The 16,292-nt window shown below is 45.7% G+C and overlaps 1 protein-coding gene and 1 long non-coding RNA gene across 8 annotated transcripts in view; one reads left to right on the plus strand and one right to left on the minus strand.

The window, feature by feature from the left end:
• RAD51B (RAD51 paralog B) overlaps window positions 1-16,292 on the minus strand; it is a 975,550-nt gene that overhangs the window by 170,874 nt on the left and 788,384 nt on the right. The window lies entirely within an intron of this gene.
• LOC132533417 (uncharacterized) lies at window positions 1,074-9,579 on the plus strand. 2 transcript variants are annotated; one of them, XR_009545289.1, is made up of 5 exons: window positions 1,074-1,372; window positions 3,471-3,562; window positions 4,060-4,216; window positions 8,047-8,190; window positions 9,356-9,579. It is a non-coding gene; the product is annotated as an uncharacterized LOC132533417 (long non-coding RNA). The 2 variants fall into 2 exon arrangements; XR_009545288.1 differs by lacking the exon at window positions 1,074-1,372 and having other exon boundaries at window positions 2,804-3,562.

Consider the following 16,292-nt stretch of genomic DNA (forward strand, 5'->3'; position numbering starts at 1 on the left):
CCCTCACACACACTGGTTTATCAGGAAATAAATCTGGTCAGAAGTCCCCATATCTTGCACATGGGTAATGCTTAATCCAGTCGAGTTATTCTTATTATAAGGATATCACAGATAAACATTCAGTGTACACAACACCCTGTACTCAACACCCAAGGCTTATAAGTAAGTGTGAGAGAAAGCCTTTGACCCAGAAGTGTTTTCATTTTGGAGAGAGAGATAAATCCTGGGCATAAATATTTTGAGCTGGTCAGATAAAAAGAATGTGGCCAACTTGAAACAGTCATAGGGAAGGACAAGTGGGCATGTCTTGTGAAGATCTCGGTGGTAATGGAGGTGTTAGAATCCCCCAGAGAGGAAATGAAAGGGAGAGGGAAGGCAAGAGGAGGGGCCAGGTGGTGGTGTACCTGGTTGAGTGCACATGTTATAATGCACAAAGACCCAGGTTTGAGCCCCCAGTCCCCACTTGCAATGGGAAAGTTTTGTGAGTGGTGAAGCAGTTCTGCAGATGTCTATCTTTCTCTCTCCCTGTCTCCCCTCCCCTCTCAACTTCTCTCTGTCCTATCAAAACAAAGTAGGAAAAAAAAAAGAGGAAAAGATGGCTGCCAGGAGCAGTGGATTCCTAGTGCTGGCAATGAGCCCTAGCAATAACCCTAATGGCAATAAAATAAATAAATAAAAATAATGTACTTACTAACTAACTAACTACCAGACACCCTTGAGGTCCTCCACAGTGTGCTGAATTCGCACCTTTGGCCTCAACTATGCAGGGACCAGGCATGAGACTAGAATGAACCAACGTCTGTCTGGGGATACTGACCACTGGCTAGAGTGTGGCCCAGGGGATGGAAGCAATATCTGGAGCAGAGATCTGAGGTCAGCACAGAAGGCAGCTGAGGAGGGGATGGGACCATAGACCTGTAGAGAGGACTATATATGGGGTGGAGAAAGTGTCTCTGTGTGTGTGTGTGTGTGTGTGTGTGTGTGTTTGGTACTCGCATCATCAGACCTCTGGACAGACCAAATTTGGGTGGTGGTGTGGGGGATGCTGTTAACACTGACTCCCGCTGCTGTGGAATTTTGTACAGAGAAAATGGTCTTCGACTCTTGTCTAACAACACCTCTATGTTCTCCCTCCTTACACTCCATCACCAGACATGTTCTTTTCTCTGTCCACCAAGCCTTGTGACTACAAGCGCCTGCTTCTCAGCTTGTTTGGAAAATGTTGGAAGCAGCTCCCTGTCACGACCTTGCTGTCATTTTCAAATCTCCCAGAACCTCCCCCGAGTCCATCTTTAACACAAGAGGGCAACTGTTCCTGAGGACACACCTGAAGGCATTCACCAATCTCTAGGGAAGGACCCCTAGCTTCCAAGTGAGTCACAGTCCCTTAAATGTACTTCTGGGTTTAGAAAAGGCACCTCACAGGCCAGAGGAAGCATCCTCTGCAGCTTGTGCTCAAAGGGACCTGGCCTGTCCACAGAGTCTGGATCTCTCCACTCCTCAGGTGCTCCTACCGCTGAAGCCAGAGTCAGTGGGTGGCATGACCAGCAAGCAGGACAAGTGACAAACGGCAGCTTACAACTCACTACTGTTTTCATAGGTACCTGTTAGAGGGTCAGCTTCCTGTCACCAGAAGTGACTCTTTTTTTATTTCATTATTTTATTTATTTATTATTATTATTTTATTATTTTTATTATTGGGGTTTAGTGCCAGCATTATGAATCTACCACTCCTGGTGGCCATGCCATTGTTTTTTTTTAATTCTATTTTTTAAATTTTTTAAAAATTATTTATTTATTCATGAAAGAGATAGGAGGAGAGAAAGAACCAGACATCATGTGCTGCCGGGGAACGAACTCAGGACCTCATGGTTGAGAATTCAATGCTTTATCCACTGTGCCACCTCCCAGACCACTAAATTCTATTTTTTTTTAATTGATTGGATACAGAGAAATTGAGAAGGAAGGGGGAGACAGAGAGGGAGAGAGACAAGACACCTACAGGCCTACTTCAACATTCATGAAGCCTTGCCCCCTGCAGGTGGGGAGTGGGGGCTTGAACCTGGGTCCTTATGCATGGTAGTTGTGTGCACTTAACCAGGTGCACGCCCCCTCCCCCCCAATTCAGTTCCTTCCTTCCTTCCTTCCTTCCTTCCTTCTTTCCTGCACTGCTTAGCTCTGGTTTATGGTTGTGTGGGAGATTGAGCCTGGAACCTTTGGTGTCCACAGGCATTTAAATCTTTTTGCATAACCATTATGCTAGCTCCTCAGCCCTTGTCAACTCAGCTTCTAAATGCAAGCTGAGGGCTGTGCTGTGGCTTCCTCCAGGAATTGGTAACAAAACTACTTCTCAGGTTCTTCTTTCTTTCTTCTAGAACCTTCTATAAAAATGTGTCTGGAGAACTGGTTAAACAGCTTACTTGGATAGTGAGCTGCTCTGCTATGAACACACCCCGGGTTCAAACCTGTCCCTCAAAACGTTGAAAGAAGGTTCAGGACTGTGGTCTCTCGCTCTCTCACCTCTTGTCTCTAGTGTAATAAAAAGTGTGTGTGTGTGTGTGTGTGTGTGTGTGTGTGTGTGTTGGGGGAGGGGTACTGGCAGGATATTTTATTAGCTAGGAGGGTGAGTGCCTGCTAGGTCATGTATCTGACCCAGGTCCCAGTCTGGTCTGGTCTGTCCTGCAAGTGTGGTGTAATTTTTCACTCTTTCTCTAGCTGAAAAAGCATAAGTCCCTACTAGGACAAAAACAAAAGCAAAAAATGTCTGGAGACCTGGGTAGAAACTAACCTGTGGTTACCTGACCCTGAGTTTGGCACAAGTCACATCTCATCAATCAAACAGGGCCTTTGGGCTTTAAAAGATCAGATTCGGTTCCCTGGGCACAGTCTGACTTATATGTAGGGGCAGGAGGGTGGACACTCCCAAACCAACTCAGAGGTTTGGGCTGGAGACTGTCCTTCTGAGGTGGGACAGATTGTTAGAAGCAAATCTGGGGGCTTGTGACCCCGGCCTGGGATCAAAAGTCTCTCAACTCCCACCCAGACCCCAGAGCCTAATCTGTCACAACCTCCCCGTGGTTCCCTGGGGATTTGAATCCTACGACCCCTTTCAGGTCCGGGTCCTGTAAACAAATGGAAATGATGCCCTTACACAACAAAGGGCTGGGCGGGTGGATTAGCTGACAGCCCTGGGAGAGCCTCCTAGGCCCTGGGGAGTGATGGTCCCCGGAGGGGGCTAGGGGAGAGGTCAGAAAGGGGAGCGTGCTCTGCAGGGTCAGGGGCCTCTGGCAACCCCGGCTTCTCCCGCTGGGTGCCCCTGAGCAGCCCCCTGCCCTGGGTGGGTCAGGCTCCCGCCCGCATGTCCGCCGCCGCCCTCTGGCCCCTCTCGGCTGGGGTGCTCAGTGCTAAGCCGCAATCCTCCAGGCCGAGAGCCCAGGCAAGTCTGCTCGGTCCCCCTTCCTCCTTCCCAGGTTCCTTGTCAGGACTAAAGGCAAAGTGGAAGTGGGGGGTCACAGCTTGGAGAGGAAGGTGGCCAAGCCAGCTCGGGACCAGCTCCAAGCAAGTAAACTAAACTGCTCTCTCCCCAGGCCCCCAGGCCCCCAGGCCCCCAGCCCGCCCCCGCAACCCTTCCCAATCAGGGAGTCTAAAATTACCATATTTGCCGCATCTGCAGCCAGGCCGGCACTAAACAAGATGAATAGGTTTGACGCAGGAACCGGAGAAGTATGGGGCAGGGCTGGACCGAGAGGGGAGGGGGGAGGGGGACTCAGGGGGAGGGAGGACTAGGCAGGCAGGGGTGCGGCAAGGCCATCCATCTAGCACCCCAGGCCGGTAGAAGAGCGCGAGGAAGTCCACAGGCCGCAATCTCGTAGGACAGAGAGAGAGAGAGAGAGAGAGAGAGAGAGAAGAAGAAGAAGAAGAAGAAGAAGGAGGAGGAGGAGGAGGAGGAGGAGGAGGAAGGGGAGGGGGAGGGGGAGGGGAGGGAAGAAAGAAAGAAGAGAGCAGTTAATAAAGAGAGATGGTGATGGGGGAGGTGAAAGCTAACTTTAGAAGTTTTAGAATTGCCAACTTTAGAAAGCTTCTCCTGTGCTGGGGGCGCCACCATTCGGTCGAGAGTACACGTTACCATTCACAAGACCAGGGTTCAAGTCCCTGGCCCCCGAGCTGCACATGAGCACATAAAGGAAGCTTCATGAGCTGAGGAGCACTGCTACAGGTATCCCTCTCTATGTTTATGTCTCATGCTCTTTTTCCTGATCTTTCTATGGTTCAACCTCTATCAAAGAAAAAAAGGAAAGAGAGAGAAAGGAAGAGAGAGAGGAGAGGAGAGGAAAATAGTGGAGTCATTGTGCAAGCATTGAACCCCAGTGATAATCCTAGTGGGGAAGAAAAAAAGAAAGAGCCAGAAAGAGAAGGAACAAGGTGTGTTTCCATTTCCTCTTGTCCCCTTTCCTTTAATACTGTCTAAGGAGAGGGGTCAGAGAAAATAGTTCCTTTGGATAGTGTGCTGCCATGCCATGTGTGCATGACCCGGGTTCGAACCTGGTCCCTACCGAATTGAAGGAAGCTCGGATGCTGTGGTCTCTTTTACTTTCTCTAGTGGTGGCTGCTGCCGCTGGTAGTGGTCCACCTGATTAAACACACATTACAAAAAATGCTCATGAACCCAGTTTCAAGCCAGCAGACCCCACCTGCAGAGGGAAAGCTTTGTGAGTGGTAAAACAGTGCTGCAGGTATCTCTATTCTCTCTCCCTCTTTATCCCCCTCCCCTCTCAATTTCTCTTTGTGCCTATGAAATAAATAATTAAGTAAATAAATAAATGAAAAACAGCAACAAAAGTCAATCTCAGGAGAAACTGTTGAGGCCTTCAAGACACCATCCGTTCAATGTGAGGGCGAAATGAAATGAAGGTGGGGGCAGAGACAAGCCCAGCAAATGCAAGTAGAGAATGTGGAGCTGTAGGCTCTTCCACAGAGGGACAGAATGATGAGGGAGGCCAGAGCAGAAAGGGCACAGGAAGTGAGGCCCCAGGCCCCAGGCTAGGTGGGGCTGCAGCGCTGAGGAGCCTGTGGGACTTCTGACCCCAGATTACCTCCCTGTAATCAGAGTATCTACACCTGGGTCTGTTTCATGTCTGGGCTCTTCTTTCAGTTTGTGTTTCATTTCCACAGGTTTTTCAGTGGCTGAAATAAGGTCCACTGATGGGCACCAGTGGACAGGAGGTGGACTGTGAGGACCTGGGTAACTGGAAGGAAGGCAGAATGAGGTGTCTATAGAAATAGGATTAGTGGGGGTTGGGCAGTAGTGCAGCAAATTAAGCCCATGTGGCACAAAGCCCAAGGACCAGTATCCGGGTTTGAGCCCCCAGCTACCTACCTGCAGGGGGGCTCAACTCACAAGCAGTGAAGCAGGTCTGTAGGTGTCTATCTTTCTCTCCCCCTCTCTGTCTTCCCCTCCTCTCTCCATTTCTCTCTGCCCTATCCAATAACAACGTCATCAACAACAACCACAAAAAAACAACAAGGACAACAAAAAGGAAAATAAATAATAATATATTTTTAAGAAAATAAAGAAATAGGATTGGTGGAGCAGCAAAGAACTCACTTGGCTAGTTTGCTGCTTTTGCCATGTACATGATCCAGGTTCAAGCCTGGCCCCAACTAAATTGAGGTTTTCTCTCTCTCTCTTTTAATTTTTATTGATTGATTTCTTTATTTATTAGATAGAGACAGAGAGTTATTGAGAATGGAGGGATGATAGAGAAGGAAGGAAACAGAGACACCACACCTGCAGCCCTACTTCACCACTCGTGAAGCTTTCTCCCTGCAGGTGGTTATCAGGGACTTGAACCCAGGGCCTTGCACACTGTAATGTGTGCAATTAACCAGGTGCACCACTGCCTGGCCCCAACTCTTTCTCTCTCTGTCTCTCTCTCTCCCCCACACCTTCTGTCTCCCTTTCTCTCTCTCTCCCCCCAGACCTCTCTCTCTCTCTTTCTCTCTCTCTCTCTCTCTCACACACACACACACACATTTTTATTCTCTCTGTCTCTGTTTACAGAGAAAGGAAGGAAGGAAGAAATAGAATTGGCAATTGTAGGAGATACAGAGAAAGGATTAGTGTTGGGGGTGGGGGAAAGAGAAGGTTCATGATCAGCACTGACTTATAAACCAGCTTCTGTACTAAAAAAAAAAAAAATCAGAACCAGTTGCCCTCTGCCTAAGATCTGTTGGAATTTGAGCCCACTTTTTATGCTTATTTAATTATTTATTCATTGATTTATTTATGTATTATTTTTGCCATCAGGGTTATTGCTGGGGCTCAGTGTCTGAACCATGACTCTACTACCCCCACTGGCCACTTATTTTTCCTTTTTCCTTCTTTTATTTTGTGAGAAACACACAGAGAGAGAGAAACAGAGCCTCCTGTATACTGCTCTATTATTGCTCGGAAAACTTCTCCCCCACAGGTAGGGAACAGAGACTTGAGCCCTGGCCTTTGGTGTGTGCTCTACCAGGCACACCACTGCCAGGCTTGGAGCACATTTCTAAGCAATTTTCTAGTCCACATGAGCTGAGGCATTTTGGTTTGGAGGTGGTAAGAGATAGTGTTGGAGTGTGAGCTTAGCTGCCCCCCCCCCCCAACATACACACAATGTTTCCAAGAAGTCAGTGCATAGTTAAGCCAGGCCCTGGCCTCTGTATGTGTTAGGAGAGTGTTCTAGTCAACTACATCGAAGGATGTTTCTATTCTCAGTTCTCAGTGGTCCAGACTAGCTAAGAACCTTTCTCCACCATTAACATGGTGAAAACTAGGCAGAATTAGTCACCCAAGATGGCAGCTCAGACTCCCACAGACCTTTGCCCGGTCTTAATCTGGGATATATATATATATATCTTCTCCTTCTTAGTTCTCTCTCTCCTCCACTGATTCCCTCCTGTAAGGTGCTGTTTCTTCCAGGTTTGGGCTTCTGTTTATTTATTCCTCCAGCTCTGCTCTTCTTGGTCTTGCCCTGCTGGCTTCATTTAACACACACGCGCGCGCGCGCACGCGCACACGCACACGCACAGGCACACACACACACACACACAGGCGCATGCACACAGACACTGTGACCTCAGCCATAGCCAACTCTCGAATTGCCCACATATATTTCCAACTGTCTGTTGACTATCTCCAGTTGGATATTCTCCAGTTGTCTCAAAGCACACATGTCCAAAACTGATCTCATTATCTACGCTCTCTTGCTTCCCACGGCAAGCCCCTCCTGGAGTTCCTCCCGACCCTGTCTCTCAGTCAGAGATATCACCAGTGGCTCAGACATCCAAATGGGAGCCTCACGTCACCTCTGACCTCTCTCCCTCACCAAGGTCTTTCAGTGCTCACTCCAGGGAGGGCTTTCAATCTCTCTCTTTCCTTTTATGACACCCACCCTTACCTACAGGGAAGCTTCTGAGCACTTCTCTGCTATGAAGCCCTCCTACTGGAGCTCTCATTCTTGGCCCTCCTTCCACTGGACACACAGGAGAGAGCCGTCTGAACACAAATTTCACCCAGCCAATGTCTGCTTAGGGTCTGCTTTGTGCCCAGAACCGAGTGCACAACAATGATTATGATGTAGTAGCATTTCTGTTCTCAAGAAGTTTTCATTTCAGTTGGGGAGCCAGACAGGACACAAGTACTAAGCAGATGAGTGGACAAAATGCTTCTGAGTTTCTGTAAGTGATGTGAGAGAAATAAACCAGGGGCTGAGGTAGGCCAGACTGGGTGAGGTGGGAATTGTACCACTGTGCACATAAAGTCCTTAAGGTGGTGAGGGGGGGATGGGTGGTGGCACACCTGGTTAAGTGCATGCAGTACAATACTCAAGGACCAAGCCCTCCATTGCCACCTGCAGGGAGGAAACACCACGAGTGGTGGAGCAAGGCTTAAGGTGTCTCTCTGTCTCTCTATCTTCACTCTCCTCTCTATTTCACTCTGTTCTATCAAATAAAATAAAGTTAAAAAAATTTTTTTAAGTCCTTAAAGGCTTTTTACTCCTATAGAACAGAGCTCAAACTCTTCTGTGCGGCATGCTTAACCTCTGACCTGACCGACTCTTCAGCTCCTCTCCCGCTATGTTATCATCTTTGCTCCCCTCAGTCCCATGCTCCATGTACTATTCATCTTTGCCAAGCCCCCTATTTCTGGTAAGTCGCAAACAAGCAATAGCTGTTTGGGGATTCAATGTGTGGGGGTCAATTACTGATGGATAGGGTTTCTTTTATAGGCACGCCTTCTTCCCCTATCTAGAGTCTTCTATTTGGTGGAGTTTCTTCTTTCTCTCTCTCCCTTCTCAATATTTATTTATTGGATACAGACAGAAAGAAACTGAGAGGGGAAGGGGAGATAGAGAAAGAAAGAGAGACCTGAAGCACTGTTTTTCTGCTTATGAAGTTTTCCTGATGCAAGGTGGGGACTGGGGACATGAACCTAGGTCCTTGTGCATTGTAACATATGTTCTACCCAAGTACGCCACCACCCAGCCCTGGTGGAGATTCTTTACAATAGTTCCTTCCTTTGAATTTCCAAAGAGTCTTTCATGACTGCCTCAGTCTCTGAAGGGAGACTGGGGTATCCTGCCCTGCCACTCAAGGAAGACTTGTCCTGAAATGAGTGCAGCCTGCAGTGTCCCCAGCTGTGAGCTCAGACCAATAGGGACTCAGAGGTTACACAGGCTAAGGTGCTAAATATATATATGTCCTGTGTGGGGTGGATGGAGGTAAATAGTTAATTTTATTCACAAAAGTTTTTCAAGAATGGGAGCTACTCTCTGCCCTAATCCAACTTTCTAGCCCTTTTTCTCTACTCTGACACCATTTTCTCAGACAATATATTTTTTTCTGTTTTTTTCTTTTATTTATTTCCTTTTGTTGCCTTGTTGTCTTATTGTTGTAGTTATTATTGATGTTGTTGTTGTTGTTGGATAGGACAGAGAGAAATGGAGAGAGGAAGGGAAGACAGAGAGGGGGAGAGAAAGACAGACACCTGTAGACCTGCTTCACCACTTGTGAAGTGACGCCCCTGCAAGTGGGGAGCCGGGGGCTCGAACCGGGATCCTTATGCCGGTCCTTGCGCTTAGTGCCACGTGCGCTTAACCCGCTGCGCTACCGCCCGACTCCCCTCAGACAATATTTTTATCCAACGTCATGCTAGCTATCACAGTCAAGCAAAGCTACCATAGCTATGGGTCCCTAGAAACATGCCTAAAATGGTCTTCCTAACTTTCTTCCCTACTCTCATCTGCTATGTTCCTACTTTTTGGTTTCTGTTCATTAACCATTTTGTCTCACTTTATGTCCTGCCACCTTCCAGACACCAAGTTGCAGATGCTACCAGCATTTCATCCTGACTTCTTTGGGCAGATGACCGACTTCACCAGTGTGTCCTGGAACCTTGCTTCTCCTGAGCTGTTGCCCACTAGGGAAAGATTGGGGATTCAGAACTCTGGTGATGGGAATGGTGTGGAATTATACTCCTGCTGACATGTAGTTTTGTAAATCAATATTAAATCACTAATAAAATAAAATAAAATAAAATAGTCCCTCACATTTTACCACTTCTGGTACTTGTAATGTTTGAGCATGTCTCCTGCTAGACTCCTATGGCATTGAGAGCAAGAGGAATTTTGTTCCATTCTGAAGAGAAAATAAAAATGTCTGGCACCAGAGGTGCCCCAAACATGCCAGTTGAGTTGACTGTGAAGAGCATGAAGCAAAGGAAAGTGACTATTACCCTTTTCCAGATTGTTTTGTGCTTAAACAACTCCAGTGATCAAACTATTTGGGTGGAAAAAAACAGCGTGAAGATATTTGCTGCCAGATGGACAGCCAAAGGCTGCACCTCCTCTTGCTCAAAGAACAGTCTCATGGAGCCCAGCTTTGTCACTCTTGTTTTGGCTGCTGAAAAAATATTTATTTATTTGTTTATTTATTTATTTTTTGCACAATCCAAGCAGAAGACAATGAAGCAGATGTGAGCTTATGGAAACTGACCGACAGATCTGAGAGTATCTACTTGAACAGAAATCACCACCACTCACCACAAATGCACCAGTCCAGGGCTGGGAGTTGAGTTTATCTGTTCACAAGACCAGTGAATGATCAACTCCCAGCAGCCTGTGGTGCTTATTTCCTTCCAGGACCATGAAAGAAGCCTAATTTCTTGGCTGTTCCCACCTGCCACTCTTGGAACTCTGTTGTCACTATGCACTGAGATCAGAATGGCTGAACACAGGGGTCTGTTGGCCTTTGGCAAATGACGTCCTAAAATCCCTACCCCTTTTGACTGAATGGGGAAGAGGAATGGACAGGGAACCAAACATAAACATGACAATTAAAAAAATATGTTGCACCAAAGCAAAGGACTCTGGAAAAAGAACAGGATATGGGGGTCCTAGAGGGGAGACTGGGGTCCTGGTGCATGACAGTAGAAAAGAACTTATGTTGGGTGTGAGAGTGTTTTCGCAGGCAGCTATCACGGGGAGATGAGAAATCGTACCCTTGTGTCAACAGTTGTACTGTAAACCATTAGCCCCCTGACAAATTCTATTAAAATAAATAAGTTAATTAATTTTAAAAATGTGATTTGGAGTAAGAACAACAAAGAAAAAAGAGGTAGATTTTGTGAAAAAAATTTAGACTTGGCTCTTGCTTTCTAAAAGACACTGGGCATCTGCCAACCTGCCTGACATTCTCAAAACACTCCTGACTCTTGAGCTTCACACATGGTCACCTCATCCTTTCTTTTTGAGATCTCCCCAGAAAGTACCCCACCCCTGACCTGAGCATTGCATTTGTCCTACTCCCTCAGGGACTAGTTCAATTTTTTTCTTGACAGTCTTGTTTTATTCACTCAAGGTTGGTGTCGCCAACTCAACTGTCCTCAGCCAAGCCTCCAAAGGAAATGTGATCCCCTCGCTGCATCAGATCATTTGGAAATAGATACGACTGGCTTGGAGTCACTCCATGCGGAGCTGCAAAATTGCTCTCTCCCCTTCTAAGTGGGTTGGGTCAAGCCCAAACTGAGGAAGAGGTTTCCAAGGAATACAGAGCAGGGGACTGTAGTAAGTGGTGGTGATTCAGTCAGTGGACCTCTTGCTTTTCTAACTTAGTATTAGCCTTCTGCTGGCAGCCAGTGTGTGTAGGCGGCCTTCATGATCAAACATAACAGTGAGGTCTTCAACACTGGGGTTCATGAAATATTTTACAAGAGAGTGGGGATGCAGACCTAGTGTGAATCTCTGCATTCAAGCCAAATTCGAGTCTGAATTTGTGTATTTCCAAGATAAATGAAGGTTAGTTGGGTTGATTTTGAGATTTATGGATTTTGTGCAAAGTTGGCAGAGTATCTATACTCCCATAGGGCCAACTCCACCAAATACCCTTGGAATTCTCCTATGTATTGCCCCCAGCTCTGTTTGAAATTCCAAATGGGATTAATTTATTTTAAAATTAATTTTGCAATCTGTCATTTTGTTCTAATTTCCTGAAAGCCTGTCTGGTGTAATGAAAGATCCCACATTGGGAACCAAGGAGCAAGGTCAAGGAGTCAGCGGTGTCATTCACTTAACACACCTCAATTGCCTCATGTTAACACACCTCAGTTGCCTCATGTTCCAAATAGGAATTACAGTTTTTGCTTTGAAAACCATAAAGCAACATACAAAACAGGGAGGGTTTCACTTCAGAACCGTGTGGTTGCCAAGAAAGTGATGTTCCACATTCTCCTGAAATGAAGCTGTGGGTTCAATCAATGTGGATGGTCCGGGGCGCAGGATACCAACTGTCCTGTCAGAAAAAACTAGTTCTAACTCAAACCAAAGCTTTCATCTCATGACTCAGAATTTTTATATGGTCCTTTATTTGGTATAAGTCATGGAAGTAAGCCATCAGTCTTGCATCCAATGGAAAAGTGTTTCTCCATTTCTCCCATTAATGCTTCCCAGGTGTCCAACAACAGATAAGTGGCTGAGAAAGTTATAGTATATATACACAATGGAATACCACTCAACTATTAAAAATGGTGAGTTCACCTTCTTCACCTCATCTTGGATGGAACTTGAAGGAATCATGTTAAGTGAGATAAGTCAGAAAGAGAAGGATGAGGGGGTGGGTAGTAGTGCACCTGGTTGAGGGCACATGTTGTAATGTGCAAGGACCAGGGTTTGAGCCCCCAGCCCCCACCTCCAGGGGAAAAACTTCACGAGTGGTGAAGCAGTGTTGCAGGTGTCTCTCTGTTTCTATCCCTCTCTATCATCCCTCCCTCTTGATTTCTAGCTGTCTCTATCCAATAAATAAATAAAGATAAAAAATTTTAAAAAAGGAAAGAGAAGGATGAATATGGGATGATCTCACTCATAGATAGAAGTTGAAAAGCAGGCTCAGAAGGGAAAACGCAAAGAAGAACTTGGACTGGAGGTGGTGTACTGCGCCAAAGTAACAGACTCTGGGGTGGCTGGGTGAGGAGGGCTCAGGTCCTGGAACATGATGGCAGAGGAGGACCTAGTGGGGGTTGAATTATTATGTGGCAAACTGAGAAATGTTACGCATGTACAAACTATTGTATTTTACTGTGGACTGTAAACCATTAATCTCCCAATAAAGAAATTTAAAAAAATATAATAGAATGCTTCTGCTTGCTGAACAATAGCATGTTTCTTACTGAATGATTTCTAGTCCCCTAGGGTAAGGAATAATAGCTTTTGACTTGGAGCCAGGCAGTGGCACACCTGATAGTACATAAGGACCCAGCAGGCTCAAGCTCTTGGTCCTTACTTGCAGGGGGGAGGTTTCACAAGCACTGAAATAGTGCTGCGGTTGTCTCTCCTTCTCTTTTCTTTTCTTTTCTTTTCTCTTCTTTTCTTTTAAAAGTATTTTATTTATTTTATTTTTGAGATATGCAGAGAAAGAAAGACACAGAAACACCAGAGCACTGCACAGCTCTGGCTTATTGTGGTGCGAGGGATTGAACCTAGGACTTAGGAGCCTCAGGCATGAGTCTCTTTGCATAACCATTATGCTATCTACCCCCACCGTCTCTCCCTTTCTCTAGCCCTTCCTTCTCAGTTTCTTTCCATTTCTATCCAAAATAAATTTAAAAAAAAATTTTTTTTTTTAATTGTCTGACTTCAGGGCTGAGCGGTAGTACAGCGGGTTAAGCACCAAACGCAAGGATCCTGGTTCGAGCCCCAGGCCTTCACCTGCGGGGGGTGGGGGTGGGGGTGGGGGTGGGGGGGAGGCTTCACAAGAGGTGAGCAGGTCTGCAGGTGTCTATCTTTCTCTCCCTCTCTCTGTCTTTCCCTCCTCTCTCCATTTCTCTCTGTCTTATCCAACAGCAATGGCAGCAATTCTTCTAGCGTTTGCCCTTCTTCCGTAGCCAGTCAACAGCGTCAGGTTGAGCCTGATGTAAAGTTTCGAGACCTCCTTTGAATCTGGAGAGGTGGCAGTCGTTGACTATGTGGGTCATAGTCTGTCTGTAGCCGCAGGGGCAGTTCAGGTCATCTCTGGCTCCCCAGCGATGGAACATAGCGGCGCACGGGCCATGGCCTGTTCGATAGCGATTGAGGAGGGCCCAATCATAACGTGCTAGGTCAAAGCCGGGTTGACGCTTGCAGGGGTCTGTGATGAGCTGTTTGTTCTTTACCTCAGCTGACTGCCAACTCTGTTTCCAAGAGACTGGAACAGAGAAGCTCAGTGTAGGCATAGGGGACCAGATTGTTGTTGTTATTGGCAGCAATAACAACAATGATAAACAACAAGGGCAACAAGAGGGGAAAAAAATAGCCTCCAGGAGCAGTGGATTCATAGTGCAGGCACCAAGCCCTAGGGATAACCCTGGAGGAAAAAAAAAATGTTTCAAGGAAACATGAAAAAATGTTCAAGGAAAGGTGTAGATAGATAATCATGGAGAAGAAACAAAAAGGGGATAGTGGAAGGGAAACCAGTTCTCTGAGATAGTCGTTGGAAAACTACAGCCCTCAGACTAAATCTTGTGTACCAGCTATTTTTCCCTAAAGAAAGTTTTATTGGAATAGTCACACTCATCTGCTTACTTATCACCTATGGCCACTCTGACGGAACAGAATAGGTGTGTCAGAGACAGTAATGCTTACATTATTTAGAATATTTGCTACCGTGCTGATGGAAAAAGGCCTAAGTTGTTGATGAGAATGTTCTTTAGAGAATTTTCATAGGGAGATGGAAGACTGAACAAACATGTCAACAACTGCACTATAAATCATTAACCCCTCCCACCCCCAAGAAAAATGATTTTTAAAAGGTATTTGCTACTGACATTTATGCATGTATGTATTTATTTTTTTTATAAGAACAGAGTCTTTCAAAGATTTGACTTGGGTTTTTAAGGTTGAGTAGGGATTAGCCAAGTAAAGAACTGAAGAAAGGTTTATCACATGACTAGAGTATTAGGTATGACAGAGTGGAAAGTTGAACAGAGGTTGAAATGAGAAGGGTCCTTTAAATCAATGTTAATATGCTTGAAATTCATGCTGCAGACCCTTTGACTCCAAATGGGATGAACACCCCAGAATTACATGAAAAATTTCATTAGTATTTAGGCAAAGATCACCAGCAACATAGATCACTTGAGTAATGCAGTGCTTTGCCATGCGTGTGATCTAGGTTTGAGCCCAGCTCCTACCACACTGGAGGAAGCTCTAGTGCTGTGATCTCTCTTTCTGCCTGTCTCGCTCTTTCTTTCTTTCTTTCTTTCTTTCTTTCTTTCTTTCTTTCTTTCTTTTTTTCTTTCTTTCTCTCTTTCTTTCTCTCTCTCTTTCTTTCTCCTCTTCTTCTTCTCCTTCTCCTTTTCCTTCTCCTTCTCCTTCTTCTTCTTCTTTTCTTCTTCTTTTTGTCTCCAGGGTTATCACTGGGGCTCAGTGCCTGCACTATGAATCCACTGCTCCCAGAGGCTATTTTTTCCCTTTTTTTGCCCTTGTCTATCATTGTTGTCATCATTATTATTATTGTTGTCACTGCTGTCATTATTGTTGGCTAAGACAGAGAAAAATGGAGAGAGGAGGGGAAGACAGAGAGAGAGAAAGATAGACATCTACAGACCTGCTTAACCACTTGTGAAGCAACTCCCCTCCTGCAGGTGGGGATCTGAGGGCTCAACCTGGGATCCTTACTCCTGTCTGTGCGCTTAACCCACTGCGCCACCGCCCAGTGGGTTAAGTGTCTTGCTTTTTCTTTATGAATAAGTCATTCCAGAGTAGTAAAGTCCTAGACATGACTAAATAAATAAATAGGCTGGGAGACAGCATAATGGTTATATAAGATTTTCATACCTGAGGTTCTGAAGTCCCAGGTTCAATCCCCAGCACCGCCATAAGCCAGGGCTGAGTAGTGCTGTCCTATCTATCTATCTGTGCTGTCCTATCTATCTATCTGTCTATCTATCTATCTATCTATCTATCATCTATTCTAGGAGGATTCAGTCAAAAAAAAGTTGGGAGACTATTTCTTTCTTTTTATTTATTTTTTATTATCTTTATTTATTTATTGGAGACAGCCAGAAATTGAGAGGAGGAGGGAAGAGAGAGACAGATAGGGAGAGACACCTGCAGACCTGCTTCATCACTCACAAAGCTTTCCCCCTGCAGATGGGGACCAGGGGCTTGAACCCAGGTCTTTGTGCACTGTAACATGTGTGCTCAACCAGGTGTGCTACCACCTGGCCCCAGGAGATTCATTCTTTCTTTCTTTCTTTCTCTCTCTCTTTCTTTCTTTCTTTCTTTTTAATTTAAGAAAGGAGACATTAACAAAACCATAGAATAAGAGGGATACAATTCCGCACAATTCCCATAACCCAAGCTCCATATCCCATCCCCTCCCCTGATAGCCTTCCCATTCTCTGTCTCTCTGGGAGTATGGATCCAGGGTAGTTGTGGGTTGCAGAGGGTGGAAGGTCTGGCTTCTGTAATTGCTTCCACTCTGAACATGGGGGTTGACCGGGAGACTATTTCTATGGACAATAGAGAACCAATGGAATGTCATCTTTTTGAGAAAGATGCTACAGGCTACCTATCATATGGCCACATCCATGACTTTTTTTTTTGAGATCATAAAAGTTATAAATACTAATCGCTCTTACTGCAAAATTTACTCTATCAGCTTTCTTTTCTATCAGGTGTGAGTGACACTAGATCCCAAGTAAAGCCATAAAAGATTGCACTGACTACACGTTCCGTGGTGAGCAAGTGAGTTGGGTGACATGTATGCACAGAGCACAT

The sequence above is a fragment of the Erinaceus europaeus genome, chromosome 16 (genome assembly GCF_950295315.1).
Source record: "Erinaceus europaeus chromosome 16, mEriEur2.1, whole genome shotgun sequence".
NCBI lineage: Eukaryota > Metazoa > Chordata > Mammalia > Eulipotyphla > Erinaceidae > Erinaceus > Erinaceus europaeus.